This window comes from Eretmochelys imbricata, chromosome 3, assembly GCF_965152235.1.
Source record: "Eretmochelys imbricata isolate rEreImb1 chromosome 3, rEreImb1.hap1, whole genome shotgun sequence".
Classification (NCBI taxonomy): domain Eukaryota; kingdom Metazoa; phylum Chordata; order Testudines; family Cheloniidae; genus Eretmochelys; species Eretmochelys imbricata.
In genome coordinates this window covers 188,008,206-188,024,998 of record NC_135574.1, presented here as the reverse complement: position 1 = coordinate 188,024,998, position 16,793 = coordinate 188,008,206, and the positions used below count along the sequence as shown (strand labels likewise).

General features: G+C 43.4%; 1 protein-coding gene across 2 annotated transcripts in view; it reads left to right on the top strand.

The window, feature by feature from the left end:
• LOC144263186 (uncharacterized) overlaps nucleotides 1-5,913 on the top strand; it is a 289,824-nt gene extending 283,911 nt beyond the window's left edge. Inside the window, exon 7 of one of the 2 annotated variants that reach the window (XR_013345759.1) lies at nucleotides 5,885-5,913. The gene's annotated coding sequence lies outside the window, so the exon portion shown is untranslated. The remainder of the gene's footprint in view (nucleotides 1-5,884) is intronic. The other variant, XR_013345757.1, reaches the window with a different exon arrangement.
• The last annotated feature ends 10,880 nt before the right edge of the window (nucleotides 5,914-16,793 follow it).

The following is a 16,793-nucleotide window of genomic DNA, read 5'->3' as shown; positions in this document are numbered from 1 at the left end:
GCTTCCACAGGGCTATCACCACTCGGTTGTGAACTGTGAGGGCTGCTCTCATCTTGTATTCAGGGCAGGGGAAAGCAACTCACAAAGTTCCATGAAAGTGCCCTTACGCATGCAAAAGTTTCGGAGCCACTGGGAATCATCCCATACCCGCAACACTATGCGGTCCCACCAGTCAGTGCTTGTTTCCCGGGCCCAGAATCGGCGTTCCACGGCATGAGCCTGCCCCATTAACACCATGATCTCCAAATTGTGGGGGAATGTGGTTTTAGAGAAAAGTGTGTTCATGTCCTCATCACTGCGCTTCTGTCGCCTCCTCGCCTGTTTTTTCAGGTGCTGGTTCTTCATAAACTGCACGATAATGCGCGAGGTGTTTACAATGGTCATAACTGCTGCGGTGAGCTGAACGGGCTCCTTGCTTGCTGTGCTATGGTGCCTGCTCCTGCTTGGGCAATCCAGGGAAAAGGGCACGAAACGATTGTCTGCCGTTGCTCTGACGGAGGGAGGGGCGACCGACAACATGGCTTACAGGATTGGCTTACAGGGAATTAAAATCAACAAAGGGGGTGGCTTTGCAAGAAACAGAATGTCCCCCTCAAGGATAGAACTCAAAACCTCAAGGATAGAACTCAAAACTGGGTTTAGCAGGCCGTTGATTTCACGGAGGGAGGGAGGAAGGGAGGAGAAAATGAATGCAAAACAAATCTGGTCTATTTCTTGTTTTGATCCACTTCATCTATCTTTATACATCTTGCTGGCAGCAGACTGTGCAGTACAACTGCTAGCCATCGTCATCTCCTGGGTGCTCGGCAGAAGACAGTGCAGTCTGACTGCTGGCTATTGTTGTCTCCTGGCTGCTCATTAAAAGACGGTGCACTAGGACTGCTGGTAGGACTGAATCGCCATGAGACGAAACTTAAAAGGGTAATGACCTGGCTGAGTCACTCCCATGTTTGCCCAGGCACCCCTGACCTCATCGAGGTCGGTTAAAAGAGCACTCTGGACTACGTCAATGACGGCTACCAGTCATACTGCACTGTCTGCTGCGAAAAGGCAATAAGCTGCTGCTGTGTAGCAATGCCGTACCGCGTCTGCCAGCACCCAGGAGACATACAGTGACGGTTAGCTGAGCAGGCTCCATGCTTGCCGTGGTATGGCGTCTGCATGGGTAACCCAGGAAAAAAGGTGCGAAACAATTGTCTGCTGTTGCTTTCACAGAGGGAGGGAGGGAAAGGGGGCCTGACGATATGTACCCAGAACCATTCGCGACAATGTTTCAGCCCCATCAGGCATTGGGATTTCTACCCAGAATTCAAATGGGCGGTGGAGACTGCGGGAACTGTGGGATAGCCACCCACAGTGCAATGCTTGGGAGTTGACGGTTGCCTCGGTACTGTGGACGCACTCCACCGACTACATGCACTTAGAGCATTTTCAGTGGGGACACCCACAATCCACTGTATAAAAACACTTTCTACAAAACTGACTTCTATAAATTCAACCTCATTTCATAGTGTAGACAGGGCCTGAACTAAAACTAAAAAAACGGAGAAAAATAGGTTTTAATGTAATGCTTAATTTGACCCAGTCCAAAACAAAATGTTGTTGTTGTTTTATTACATTTTGGGTGTTCTTCACACTTTTTAAATTAAAAACAACACCAAATCTAACTAAATTTCAAAACAAATGTTTTGAAACAATACATTGAAAGGTTTTGTTTCAAAGATGTCAAAACACACCATTTTGAATGTATTTGTTTTCTTTTTGTTTTTTTTCCAAAAACAATTTACTGAATTCTACCCAAACTGGCAAATAGTTATGGTCGCTCCAAAATTGCATTTTTTGTCAAATTTACTATTTGACCAAATCATTTTACCTATCTCTAGACAATTCATGACTGAAAATAATTAAAGTGTAAATACAGTGTAGTTAACGCACCTGGATTCTAATAGTATGAAACAGAATACCAAAGCAATAATAATAAATAAATCAGACATAATGACCAATATTCTCACAAATAAGAGCTCAAAACTATGCTCCTAAATCCATATGTAGACACCTACGGGGTGGGATTTTCAAAACCATCTGAGCGATTTGGGGGCAAAGTCCCACAGCTGTTATTGAGGTCAATAGGACTTAGGCTCCTAAATGATTCAGCATTTATGAAAATCCCAGCCTTATGCAGCTGAATTTTTGAAAATGTTGGCAACTGTAATGTAACTGTGATGTCACTACCTTGTAATTACATTCACCTTACTATGAAGTGTGATCTCCTGGAAAATCATGAGCCAAACTCCTCAGAATACTTCTTTGACAGGGGTTGTATGGGTAAAAATGAAGGCAGAATTTGTATGGGTAAAAATGAAGGCAGCTTTTATGCCTTACCAATAACAAATGGTTCTCCAGGTAGGGCTGTATAAAACATTCTGCAGTTTTCACTTTACCTGTATTCACGTGTAGAAACAATTATTTTCCCACAAGCAAAATCTGCCTTTTGTTGATGCAAGTGTTTGTCCTGCAAGGGCTATGAAAAATGTTTCACGTTTCACAAGAGAATGAACACTTACTTTCGTTGTTTGCTGGTATTGCCATTGGTGGGGATTATTTTCTCCCAACTCTCCCAGCTTGTTGGAAATAACCATGCCACAGTAGAGAGCTAACCATAAATTCAATCCTGAGGTAACTTGCCCAAGTTAAACTTGATCCCTTGAGTCAAATAGTCTTTAGATGTTTTCAGACCTGTACTTTTAAGCACAGATGCTATGGTCACATTGATATCAAGATATAAAATAATATAAATATATATGTCTTATCCAAGTTGTCATTATCCATTAGGCCAGAGCCCTTTTACACTTTCTGCTAGAACATAACAACCTCCAGCTTTAAGGTATAGGAGACATTTTATGAATGACTAATTAATATATTATCAGTTTTCAGCAGCAACCTTTTGGATGCTTTAAAAATAACCAGTTAATGCCCAGTTACGTTGGAAGTTGCTGGATTTTGAGTTCAAAGGCTTCGAATAATCAAACAAATTAAAACAAGAACTGATTAGGAAACAGACATACTCAATCAGATCAACAAACTTCCTGCTCAATGAGCAAGGAATAAATCAAGCTTGATAGTATTGTACTGCAGCAAAACACAAAAGTCAAACTAACAAAGGGAAATGAAAAACTGCCAGATCAATCTTTCTCTTCCATGACAGTTATCTCTCCTTCTGTAGTGAATTAGAGCAACCTAAAGCCTCAGTTCCACTGTTTTATACACACATAAATATACTCACATATGTGGTTAGTTACTATGTACATAAGTAACACATATATATGTGTCTTTGTAGGATCAGGGGCTAAGTTTGTTCAAGCAGGAGTGTATCTATTTAAAAGATTAACCACTGGAATTCATTCAGAGCTGAAAAAGTGTCCATAGTTTACAGTTGTGTGTGGAGTATGGAATAACTTTTTTCAGAGTTATCTTTGAAGATATAGAGGTAGTTTTATTGGAAAAGGTATGGATAATGTTCCAGAGATTATTCAGAGTACTGGCTTTATGGTCAATGAAAATATATGACTTCCAAACCCAAAATAAGGGGATCTTCACTAGTTATTTGTGAAAATAATGCATGCTTTGCCATGGGTAAATGCATAGAATTGAAATATTGTAACACCCCACCACTCTAATCAGACATGAGCAAATTATTCCTTTCCTCACAAAAGGGATTTGTTATAAATAACATAGGACTAGGTTGTGGCTTTAGCACCCTGAGTGCTGGGTGGCTCACAACTGCACCAACCCAGTGGGAGCACCAAGAGAACTGTTCCGCAGAGACACCCCACAGAGGCTAAACACCTCCTGAAACTTCTCACTCTACCTGGGGGGAAGTAGCTTGTGACACTGTTTTATAGGGTGCTGTATACTGCCCCCTGAATGGACCATCAGGCATGGGTGGGCAGGAGGAGTAATGACACTGTGTACTTACTCCGGGGGGAAGTACACTGCTGTACACTGAGCCCTGAATGCCACAATCCAGGAAGCTCTTAGGTCACCAGATAAGGGGGCAGAATCGCTGCATGACTAAATCTAGGTATAATCTAGTTTATAGTAATGTGTGACACTCTCCTGTGCAGTGTGCAGTTTGTGTAGGTACAATAGTGCCCATGGGTCTTCAAACATCAGAACCCCGACCCACCCAAAGGCCTGTTACGTGTGTGTGTGTGTGTGTGTGTGTGTGTGTGCACGCACATGTGCATACATATAACCACTCTTTTCCTCATTTTTCACCGGATATGGTCATTTATTTTTCAAAAGTCCTTTAAACTTATTTTACTGCTTGAAAACTCAAGGGCTTTTTCACAGTGCAAGAAATTCTCAATGAAATCTTTGAGGGCGTATAGCCCTTACATTCCTAGACAGCACCAGATAACAATGGTGATGGATCACATAGCGCTACCTCCCTAAAGATTCCTTCATGGATTCTTCATACTAATATGGACGTCTATTCCTTTCAGTTAAAGCAGTTATTTAACTCCTAAAATGGTATGTTTCTTTTCCCAGCTATTTTATCTCCCGAGCTGTGCTTTTTTCCCTTCATGTCCCTAGGAATTTCTACATTTTAAAAGCAATTCAGTGCAGGCATCTACACAGGGGATAGGAATTTGAAATTCCTTAAATGCTATGGCTATTCTGTAATCTCTTCACAGAAAAGCCTGCCCTGCTCTTTACTGAAGATTCCTACCCTGCTGGTTCATCTTCTCATGTTTACAGTCAAACATCAGTTAAAAATGTACTGGAAATAATTATATGAGGGAGTAGGCTCTGTGGAAATAGGTATCTAGAAATGATACAGTCCATTACAATTCCACCTGCCTTGTCTTTTGTTTTTAGGAACCTAATTTTTTTATTCCACAGAACAGGAAATTGTATACAAGACAAGAGGAATTTTTTGTCTGTCTATGTGTCATCCTTTTGGTCAGAATCTGTCAAGATCCACCTAAATCAGCAGTCCAGTATTAGAGATGGTCACCAAGGACTCTCATAATTCTGATTCAGCTCAAAACTTCAGCACCCCCATATCATTCTCTCTCTCTCTCTCACACACACACACACCCTCCCTTTCTCTCTCTCACATACACACATATGTGAAAGGTGTTAAGATTTGAGGATGTTGGTTAAGCCTATTAAATAAACAGGTGCTATCCACAGATTATGGAACCAGATTGAGGCTCCACCTAGTCCCTACCTCTCCTCAACCACTTGCTCATGGGGACAGTGGCAACCTCATGAAGTCTGCTCTGCCTTGGGAAAGCCACATTGGTGACTGGTGGGGGAAAGGGTCTGGCCATGTTTAGGGCCAGATACAAATGGGCCCAATATGTCTAGGCCCAAGTCTCCATTGCCCAGCATCAGGTGTTGTCATTTACAGCATTCATAAAGTGAATTGAAAGTGGTTGTAAAATTCTGCACAATCAGAATAGTGGGGTGATGCACCCAATTTGCACTGATTTGGATGACCAGACAAGGTCCAGAGCAACATGGTGTTTATTAATGCTCTGACAAGTTATAATTTTTTAAATCTTTCATATTTTAATGTAGAAATAATTGTAGACTAATTATAATAGCTGTAGACTATTATAATAGTTGCCTGAGAGCTATAATTAAAGTAGCAAAACAGTTTCTATTAGAACTCCCTGTTTCCAAAGACTCAGAACATATGTTTTCAGGGTAAATTTTCCATACTTGGACTCTGCCCAAAGCTAATTTTCTTGTTGTGTTTTATATTATTTTTGTTTAAGTTTGAGAAAAATCCCCTCAGCCATTTCCGAGTCATGAGTGAATGAAAAAACACACTTTCCTTTTTAATAAAAGTCTGATATTTTTCTCTCCACAGAGATAACAAAAACAACAATGAACCTTGAAACTTCAGATATGGAGGAATGCATATTTTGATACGTTTCATAGGAACCTAGGAATTTCCACACTGGATCAGACCCATGGTCCATCTTGTCCTGCATCCTGCCTCTGATGCTGGCCAGCACCAGTTGCTTCAGAGCAAGGAGTGAAGACCCTGCAGACTGTGGAGGGCTTGCATTGCACACTTCTCCAATACACAACCTCTTACTTTAACATCAGGGAAAGGTAATAAATACGGCAGATTTAAAAAAGATTTTAGGATCACTCTGAAAATTTTGTCCCATTGTTGAATAAACTGCAAATGTAAACATTTCATTTAAAAACAAAAAAAACCTAAAGCTGTATTTTGCTGCTGCCAAGCTACAGCCATCCCAGTATAATCAGAAGGGATGCTACCTGGGTAATAAGAGTTGGCCAGAATGTTTCTAATTTCTCCTTCAAGAAGAATTAAGTTACAGTGAACTAAGGCCATTTTATCCTTGACTGAGAGCATCCATACCAGGCTTAACACACTTGAGCTTATGCACATTGACTTTACACCCTCAGCTCTTTTGCCTTAACTTATCCACGTGCCCCTGTGTGAGCTAAGCCTTGGAGTGCATATAGTACGCTAACCATTACTTTGGGTCTTTTGCCATTGCCTTCTATGAGGCTAGGATTTCATCCATTAGCTGCTGCCATTTCCATGACGTTTTATTCCAAAAGAATGTGGGAAAGAACAACAGGGATGTAAGGTGGTTATATCCCTTTCCTCTCCTCAGTCCACTTCATTCTGAATCATCTTACAGCCCTACCACCAGGTTTTGTTGCTGAAGACCTGGTCCTAAACAATCTCTAGTCCCTTCCCTCCTCAGTGTGTGGCTATCATTTGGTACAAGTCTCTCCAGTGAATTTTAAGCCTGTTTGTGCAAATGGTGATAACTTTGATCAGTGTGGTGCCCAGGCAATCATGAGTTGCAGAGCTTTTCAGACACATATTTGGTATGTGGAAAAGATGACTGGCTTTAGAATAAACTCACTTTTAAATTCTACTTATTGTCCTGTTTGTTCCAAGACTTTGGGCCATATCCTCAGTTGCTATAATCACTATAGCTCGACTGACTTCAATGGAGCCATTCCCTTTTACCCCAGCTGCGGAAGTCCTACTTCATGAGCATAAAGAAAGAACCTTAAGGAATATAATCTTCACTGCCAAATTAAATGTAAAAAATTTAATAAGAAAAGCCAAAAAGGAGTTTGAAGAACAGCTAGACAAAAACTCAAAAAGTAATAACAAAATGTTTTTTAAGTACATCAGAAGCAGGAAGTCTGATAAACAACCAGTGGGGCCCCTGGATGATCAAGATACAAAAGTTGCACTTAGAGATGATAAACTTCATAGAATCATACAATCATAGAACATTAGGGTTGGAAGGGACCTCAGGAGGTCATCTAGTCCAACTCCCTGCTCAAAGCAGGACCAATCCCTAACTAAATCATCCCAGCCAGGGCTTCGTCAAGCCTGACCTTAAAAATATCTAAGGAAGGAGATTCCACCACCTCCCTAGGTAACGCATTCCAGTGTTTCACCACCCTCCTAGTGAAAAAGTTTTTCCTAATATCCAACCTAAACCTCCCCCACTGCAACTTGAGACCATTACTCCTTCTTCTGTCATCAGCTACCACTGAGAACAGTCTAGATCCATCCTCTTTGGAACCCCCTTTTAGGTAGTTGAAAGCAGTTATCAAATCCCCCCTCATTCTTCTCTTCTGTAGACTAAACATTCCCAGTTCCCTCAGCCTCTCCTCATAAGTCATGTGTTCCAGTCCCCTAATCATTTTTGTTACCCTCTGCTGGATGCTTTCCAATTTTTCCACATCCTTCTTGTAGTGTGGGGCCCAAAACTGGACAAAGTACTCCAGATGAGGCCTCACCAATGTCGAATAGAGGGGAACGATCACGTCTCTCAATCTGCTGGCAATGCCCCTACCTATACATCCCAAAATGCCATTGGCCTTCTTGGCAACAAGGGCACACTGTTGACTCATATCCAGCTTCTCGTCCACTGTAACCCCTAGGTCCTTTTCCGCAGAACTACTGCCTAGCCATTCGGTCCCTAGTCTGTAGCGGTGCATGGGATTCTTCCGTCCTAAGTGCAAGACTCTGCACCTGTCCTTGTTGAACCTCATCAGTTTTACTTTGGCTAGGGCCAAAATAATTTGTCTAGGGCCCACTGTATCCTATCCCTACCCTCCAGCGTATCTACCTCTCCTCCCAGTTTAGTGTCATCTGCAAACTTGCTGAGGGTGCAATCCACACCATCCTCCAGATCATTAATGAAGATATTGAATGAGACCGGCCCAAGGACCGACCTTTGGGGCACTCCACTTGATACCGGCTGCCAGCTAGACATGGAGCCATTGATCACTACCCGTTGAGCCCGACAATCTAGCCAACTTTCTATCCACCTTATAGTCCATTCATCCAGCCCATACTTCTTTAACTTGCTGACAAGAATACTGCGGGAGACCGTGTTAAAAGCTTTGCTAACGTCAAGGAATAACACATCCACAACTTTCCCCTCATCCACGGAGCCAGTTATCTCGTCATAGAAGGCAGTTACAATAGTCAGGCATGACTTGCCCTTGGTGAATCCATGCTGACTGTTCCTGATCACTTTCCTCTCCTCTAAGTGCTTCAGAATTGATTCCTTGAGGATCTGCTCCATGATTTTTCCAGGGACTGAGGTGAAGCTGACTGGCCTGTAGTTCCCAGGATCCTCCTTCTTCCCTTTTTTAAAGATTGGCACTACATTAGCCTTTTTCCAGTCGTCCGGGACTTCCCCCAATTGCCATGAGTTTTCAAAGATAAAGGCCAATGGCTCTGCAATCACATCTGCCAACTCCTTTAGCACTCTTGGATGCAGCGCATCCGGCTCCATGGACTTCTGCTTGTCCAGCTTTTCTAAATAGTCCCAGACCACTTCTTTCTCCACAGAGGGCTGGTCACCTCCTCCCCATGCTGTGCTGCCCAGTGCAGCAGTCTGGGAGCTGATCTTGTTCTGAAGACAGAGGCAAAAAAAGCATTGAGTACATTAGCTTTTTCCACATCCTCTGTCACTAGGTTGCCTCCCTCATTCAGTAAGGGGCCCACACTTTCCTTGACTTTCTTCTTGTTGCTAACATACCTGAGGAAACCCTTCTTGTTACTCTTAACATCTCTTGCTAGCTGTAAGTCCAGGTGTGATTTGGCCTTCCTGATTTCCCTCCTGCATGCCCGATCAATATTTTTATACTCTTCCCTGATCATTTGTCCAATCTTCCACTTCTTGTAAGCTTCTTTTTTGTGTTCAAGATCATCAAGGATTTCACTGTTAAGCCAAGCTGGTCACCTGCCATATTTACTATTCTTTAGACACATCGGGATGGTTTGTCCCTGTAACCTCAATAAGGATTCTTTAAAATACAGCCAGCTCTCCTGGACTCCTTTCCCCCTCATGCTATTCTCCCAGGGGATCCTGCCCATCAGTTCCCTGAAGGAGTCAAAGTCTGCTTTTCTGAAGTCCAGGGTCTGTATTCTGCTGCTCTCCTTTCTTCCCTGTGTCAGGATCCTGAACTCCACCATCTCATGGTCACTGCCTCCCAGGTTCCCATCCACTTTTGCTTCCCCTACTAATTCTTCCCGGTTTGTGAGCAGCAGGTCAAGAAGTGCTCTGTCCCGAGTTGGTTCCTCCAGCATTTGCACCAGGAAATTGTCCCCTACATTTTCCAAAAACTTCCTGGATTTTCTGTGCACCGCTCCCAGCAGATATCAGGGTGATTGAAGTCTCCCATGAGGACCAGGGCCTGCGATCTAGTAACTTCCGTGAGTTGCTGGAAGAAAGCCTCGTCCACCTCATCCCCCTGGTCCCATGGTCTATAGCAGACTACCACCACCACGACATCATCCTTGTTGCTCACACTTCTAAACTTAATCCAGAGACACTCAGGTGTTTCTGCAGTTTCATACTGGAGCTCTGAGCAGTCATACTGCTCCCTTACATACAGTACAACTCCCCCACCTTTTCTGCCCTGCCCGTCCTTCCTGAACAGTTTATATCCATCCATGACAGCACTCCAGTCATGTGAGTTATCCCACCAAGTTTCTGTTATTCCAATTACATCATAATTCCTTGACTGTGCCAGGACTTCCAGTTCTCCCTGCTTGTTTCCCAGGCTTCTTGCATTTGTGTGTAGGCACTTGAGATAACTCGCTGATCGTCCCTCTTTCTCAATATGAGGCAGGACCCCTGCCCTCTCGCGTGCTCCTGCTCGTGCTTTCTCCCAGTATCCCACTTCCCCACTTACCTCAGGGCTTTGGTCTCCTTCCCTTGGTGAACCTAGTTTAAAGCCCACCTCACTAGGTTAGCCAGCCTGCTTGTGAAGATGCTCTTCCCTCTCTTCGTTAGGTGGATCCCGTCTCTGCCTAGCACTTCTCCTTCTTGGAACACCATCCCATGGTCAAAGAATCCAAAGCCTTCTCTCCAACACCACCTGAATAGCCATTCGTTGACTTCCACGATTCGACGGTCTCTACCCAGGCCTTTTCCTTCCACGGGGAGGATGGACGAGAACACCACTTGCGCCTCAAACTCCTTTATCCTTCTTCCCAGAGCCACGTAGTCTGCAGGGATCTGCTCAAGGTCATTCTTGGCAGTATCATTGGTGCCCACATGGAGAAGCAGGAAGCGGTAGCGATCCGAGGGCTTGATGAGTCTCAGCAGTCTCTCTGGCACATCGTGAATCCTAGCTCCTGGCGAGCAGCAGACTTGTTATCACAGAGGAACTAAATGAATTCTTCGCTTCAGTCTTCACGGCTGAGGATGTTAGGGAGATTCCCAAACCTGAGCCGTCTTTTGTAGGTGACAAATCTGAGGACTTGTCACAGATTTAAGTGTCTCTAGAGGAGGTTTTGGAATTAATTAAGAAACATAATGGTAACAAGTCACCAGGACCAGATGGCATTCACCCAAGAATTCTGAAAGAACTCAAATGTAAAATTGAAGAACTATTAACTACAGTTTGTAACCTGTTCTTTAAATCAGCTACTGTACCCAATGACTGGAAGATAGCTAATGTAACGCCAATATTTGAGAAGGGCTTTAGAGGTGATCCTGGCAATTACAGACCGGTAAGTCTAACATCAGTACCAGGCAAATTAGTTGAAACAATAGTAAAGAATAAAATTGTCAAACAGAAGAACATAAATTGTTGCGCAAAAGTCAACATGGTTTTTGTAAAGGGAGATCATGTCTTATTAATCTATTAGAGTTATTTGAGATCGTCAGCAAACATATGGACAAGGGGGAATCCAGTGGACATAGTGTACTTTGATTTCCAGAAAGCCTTTGACAAGGTCCCTCACTAAAGGCTCTTATGTAAATTAAGTTGTCATGGGATAAGAGGGAAGATCCTTTCATGGATTGAGAACTGGTTAAAAGCCTTGGAACAAAGGGTAGGAATAAATGGTAAATTTTCAGAACAGAGAGGGGGTAACTAGTGGTGTTCCCAAAGGGTCGGTCCTAGGGTCAATTCTATTCAACTTATTCATAAATGATCTGGAGAAAGGGGTAACAGTGAGGTGGCAAAGTTTGCATATGATACTAAACTGCTCAAGATAGTTAAGACCAAAGCAGACTGTGAAGAACTTCAAAAAGATCTCACAAAACTAAGTGACTGGGCAACAAAATGGCAAATGAAATTTAATGTGGATAAATGTAAAGTAATACACATTGGAAAAAATAACCCCAACTATACATACAATATGATGGGGGTTAATTTAGCTACAATTAATCAGGAGAAAGATCTTGGAGTCATCGTGGATAATTCTCTGAAGACGTCCACGCAGTGTGCAGCGGGAGTCAAAAAAGCAAACAGGATGTTAGGAATCATTAAAAAAGGGATAGAGAATAAGACGGAGAATATCTTATTGCCCTTATATAAATCCATGGTATGCCCAAATCTTGAATACTGCATATGTGGTCCCCTCATCTCAAAAAAAGATATACTGGCATTAGAAAAGGTTCAGAAAAGGGCAACTAAAATGATTAGGGGTTTGGAATGGGTCCCATATGAGGAGAGATTAAAGAGACTAGGACTTTTCAGCTTGGAAGAGAGGAGACTAAAGGGGGATATGACAGAGGTATATAAAATCATGAGTGGTGTGGAGAAAGTGAATAAGGAAAAGTGATTTACTTGTTCCCATAATATAAGAACTAGGGGCCACCAAATTAAATGAATGGGCACCAGGTTTAAAAAAAAATAAAAGGAAGTTCTTTTTCACTCAGCGCACAGTCAACCTGTGGAACTCCTTGCCTGAGGAGGTTGTGAAGGCTAGGACTATAACAGGGTTTAAAAGAGAACTGGATAAATTCATGGAGGTTAAGTCCATTAATGACTATTAACCAGGATGGGCAAGAAATGGTGTCCCTAGCCTCTGTTTGTCAGAAGGTGGAGATGGATGGCAGGAGAGAGATCACTTGATCATTACCTGTTAGGTTCACTCCCTTTGAGGCACCTGGCATGACCACTGTTGGTAGACAGGATACTGGGCTGGACGGACCTTTGGTCTGACCAAGTATGGCCATTCTTATGTTCTCATGAGCTGACCAGCAAATGAAATCAAGATTCTAGAATAATAGATGTTAGGGTTGCAGTATCCCTTGTGTATAAGACCATAGATAGATGGTCATTTAGTGCAATGCCCTTCATGGAGGAAGATTTTCCTCTCCACTAGCCACTCTGATGTTACAAATTACTAAGAGCTCCGGTTTCTAGGCCTTGAAGTTTTTTTAGTGTATCTTAATGGTACCTCAACCGTCCTTAATCCGTGTCTGTTTTCCCCCAAAATCTACATATTAAATACTGCCCTTTATCTCTCTTTAATGGGTAGACCTAATTCTTTTATCATTTTATGTCCTATTCAGATCATCTGTAACATATCAACTTCCTTTCTACAAAGAGGTGACCAAACAGTATGCAGTGCTCTGGCTGTTTAGCTAACGCATTGATAAGGTGTTTTGTACATTAGCATGTAGGCATCATAGGATTTCATGTGCCTCGATATCAAGGGTGAGTGCATGTGTGTTCCTCATGTCTTCACATGCACTAATAAATACTTTTCAAAAAAGCATTTCCCAGCCTTTACAGCCACACCAAAATAGGGTCTCTTGTCCAACTTTGTATCCATTATCACCCCTAGCTCCTTTTTCCCATCACTCATCATTGGTGCTGAGAGCTCTGTAGGAGTACAATCATTGTGGTTCCACTGTGCAAGGGGACTGGGGGACAAGAGTTTGAGAGGCTGCATAAAGGATATTTACCCCATGCATGATGCAGAGATGAGTTTCACATGGGATCCCTGTGCTGTAGATTACAAAAAATGCTTGAGAGAGAGGTAGAGCTCAAGGAACTGCTCCACTTTTGGTTCTTCTTTCCATTACTGAATGTGACAAAAAGTTTCTCTTTCAAATTAGAGGGCACCTGAAAACTTGGGGATATCACTTGCCTGAAGCTATCCAGTCATGCTATTGACTCACTTTAATAACCAGCGCAAGCATCCCATCTCACAGTCCCATGCCTAATCTGCTGGACTCTGCTGCTTCTCAAGCAAATCTCTAAACTGCTGCACATATTTACAGTCTTAACTTCAATTTATCCCACCTTTTTCTTGCCTGGGAATCATTCACTATTTTCAGTCAAACTCCACTGTTTTGCACTGCTTCCAGATTTGGTACTATCTGCATGTTTGAAAAATGTGCAATTTACTTTATTCTCCAAATCATTACTGGAGTACTGTCATGGATGGTTATAAACTGTTCAGGAAGGACAGGCAGGGCAGAAAAGGTGGGGGAGTAGCACTGTATGTAAGGGAGCAGTATGACTGCTCAGAGCTCCGGTACGAAACTGTAGAAAAACCTGAGTGTCTCTGGATTAAGTTTAGAAGTGTGTGCAACAAGAGTGATGTAGTGGTGGGAGTCTGCTATAGACCACCGGACCAGGGGGATGAGGTAGATGAGGCTTTCTTCTGGCAGCTCACGGAAGCTACTAGATCGCATGCCCTGATTCTCATGGGTGACTTTAATTTTCCTGATATCTGCTGGGAGAGCAATACTGCGGTGCATAGACAATCCAGGAAGTTTTTGGAAAGCGTAGGGGACAATTTCCTGGTGCAAGTGCTAGAGGAGCCAACTAGGGGGGGCGCTTTTCTTGACCTGCTGCTCACAAACCAGGTAGAATTAGTGGGGGAAGCAAAAGTGGATGGGAATCTGGGAGGCAGTGACCATGAGTTGGTTGAGTTCAGGATCCTGACGCAGGGAAGAAAGGTAAGCAGCAGGATACGGACCCTGGACTTCAGGAAAGCAGACTTCGACTCCCTCAGGGAACGGATGGCCAGGATCCCCTGGGGGACTAACTTGAAGGGGAAAGGAGTCCAGGAGAGCTGGCTGTATTTCAAGGAATCCCTGTTGAGGTTACAGGGACAAACCATCCCGATGAGTCGAAAGAATAGTAAATATGGCAGGCGTCCGGCTTGGCTTAACGGTGAAATCCTAGCGGATCTTAAACATAAAAAAGAAGCTTACAAGAAGTGGAAGGTTGGACATATGGCCAGGGAAGAGTATAAAAATATTGCTCGGGCATGTAGGAATGAAATCAGGAGGGCCAAATCGCACCTGGAGCTGCAGCTAGCGAGAGATGTCAAGAGTAACAAGAAGGGTTTCTTCAGGTATGTTGGCAACAAGAAGAAAGCCAAGGAAAGTGTGGGACCCTTACTGAATGAGGGAGGCAACCTAGTGACAGAGGATGTGGAAAAAGCTAATGTACTCAATGCTTTTTTTGCCTCTGTTTTCACTAACAAGGACAGCTCCCAGACTGCTACGCTGGGCATCACAAAATGGGGAAGAGATGGCCAGCCCTCTGTGGAGATAGAGGTGGTTAGGGACTATTTAGAAAAGCTGGACGTGCACAAGTCCATGGGGCCGGACGAGTTGCATCCGAGAGTGCTGAAGGAATTGGCGGCTGTGATTGCAGAGCCATTGGCCATTATCTTTGAAAACTCGTGGCGAACCGGGGAAGTCCCGGATGACTGGAAAAAGGCTAATGTAGTGCCAATCTTTAAAAAAGGGAAGAAGGAGGATCCTGGGAACTACAGGCCAGTCAGCCTCACCTCAGTCCCTGGAAAAATCATGGAGCAGGTCCTCAAAGAATCAATCTTGAAGTACTTGCATGAAAGGAAAGTGATCAGGAACAGCCAGCATGGATTCACCAAGGGAAGGTCATGCCTGACTAATCTAATCGCCTTTTATCATGAGATTACTGGTTCTGTGGATGAAGGGAAAGCAGTGGATGTATTGTTTCTTGACTTTAGCAAAGCTTTTGACACGGTCTCCCACAGTATTCTTGTCAGCAAGTTAAGGAAGTATGGGCTGGATGAATGCACTATAGGGTGGGTAGAAAGCTGGCTAGATTGTCGGGCTCAACGGGTAGTGATCAATGGCTCCATGTCTAGTTGGCAGCCGGTGTCAAGTGGAGTGCCCCAGGGGTCGGTCCTGGGGCCGGTTTTGTTCAATATCTTCATAAATGATCTGGAGGATGGTGTGGATTGCACTCTCAGCAAATTTGCGGACGATACTAAACTGGGAGGAGTGGTAGATACGCTGGAGGGGAGGGATAGGATACAGAAGGACCTAGACAAATTGGAGGATTGGGCCAAAAGAAATCTGATGAGGTTCAATAAGGATAAGTGCAGGGTCCTGCACTTAGGACGGAAGAATCCAATGCACCGCTACAGACTAGGGACCGAATGGCTAGGCAGCAGTTCTGCGGAAAAGGACCTAGGGGTGACAGTGGACGAGAAGCTGGATATGAGTCAGCAGTGTGCCCTTGTTGCCAAGAAGGCCAATGGCATTTTGGGATGTATACGTAGGGGCATAGCGAGCAGATCGAGGGACGTGATCGTCCCCCTCTATTCGACATTGGTGAGGCCTCATCTGGAGTACTGTGTCCAGTTTTGGGCCCCACACTACAAGAAGGATGTGGATAAATTGGAGAGAGTCCAGCGAAGGGCAACAAAAATGATTAGGGGTCTAGAACACATGACTTATGAGGAGAGGCTGAGGGAGCTGGGATTGTTTAGCCTGCAGAAGAGAAGAATGAGGGGGGATTTGATAGCTGCTTTCAACTACCTGAAAGGGGGTTCCAAAGAGGATGGCTCTAGACTGTTCTCAATGGTAGCAGATGACAGAACGAGGAGTAATGGCTTCAAGTTGCAGTGGGGGAGGTTTAGATTGGATATTAGGAAAAACTTTTTCACTAAGAGGGTGGTGAAACACTGGAATGCGTTGCCTAGGGAGGTGGTGGAATCTCCTTCCTTGGAAGTTTTTAAGGTCAGGCTTGACAAAGCCCTGGCTGGGATGATTTAACTGGGAATTGGTCCTGCTTCGAGCAGGGGGTTGGACTAGATGACCTTCAGGGGTCCCTTCCAACCCTGATATTCTATGATTCTATGATTCTATGATTAATAAAGATATTAAATTGTATTGGTCACTTGATAGTGATCCTTAATGAATTCCAACCAATCTGATGGTTTTGTACTATTATTAATTCTTCTTTGTTTATAACTTGTCAAGTAACTTTGTACAGCATAATATTCTTAATCATGTAAGCATCTTTCCAATTTCTTAATTCACATGTATTACAGGATTGTGAAAGGTTTCAGAGTAGCAGCCATGTTAGTCTGTATTCGCAAAAAGAAAAGGAGTACTTGTGGCACCTTAGAGACTAACAAATTTATTTGAGCATAAGGTTTCGTGAGCTACAGCTCACTTCATCGGATGCATTCAGTGGAAAATACAGTGGGGAGATTTATA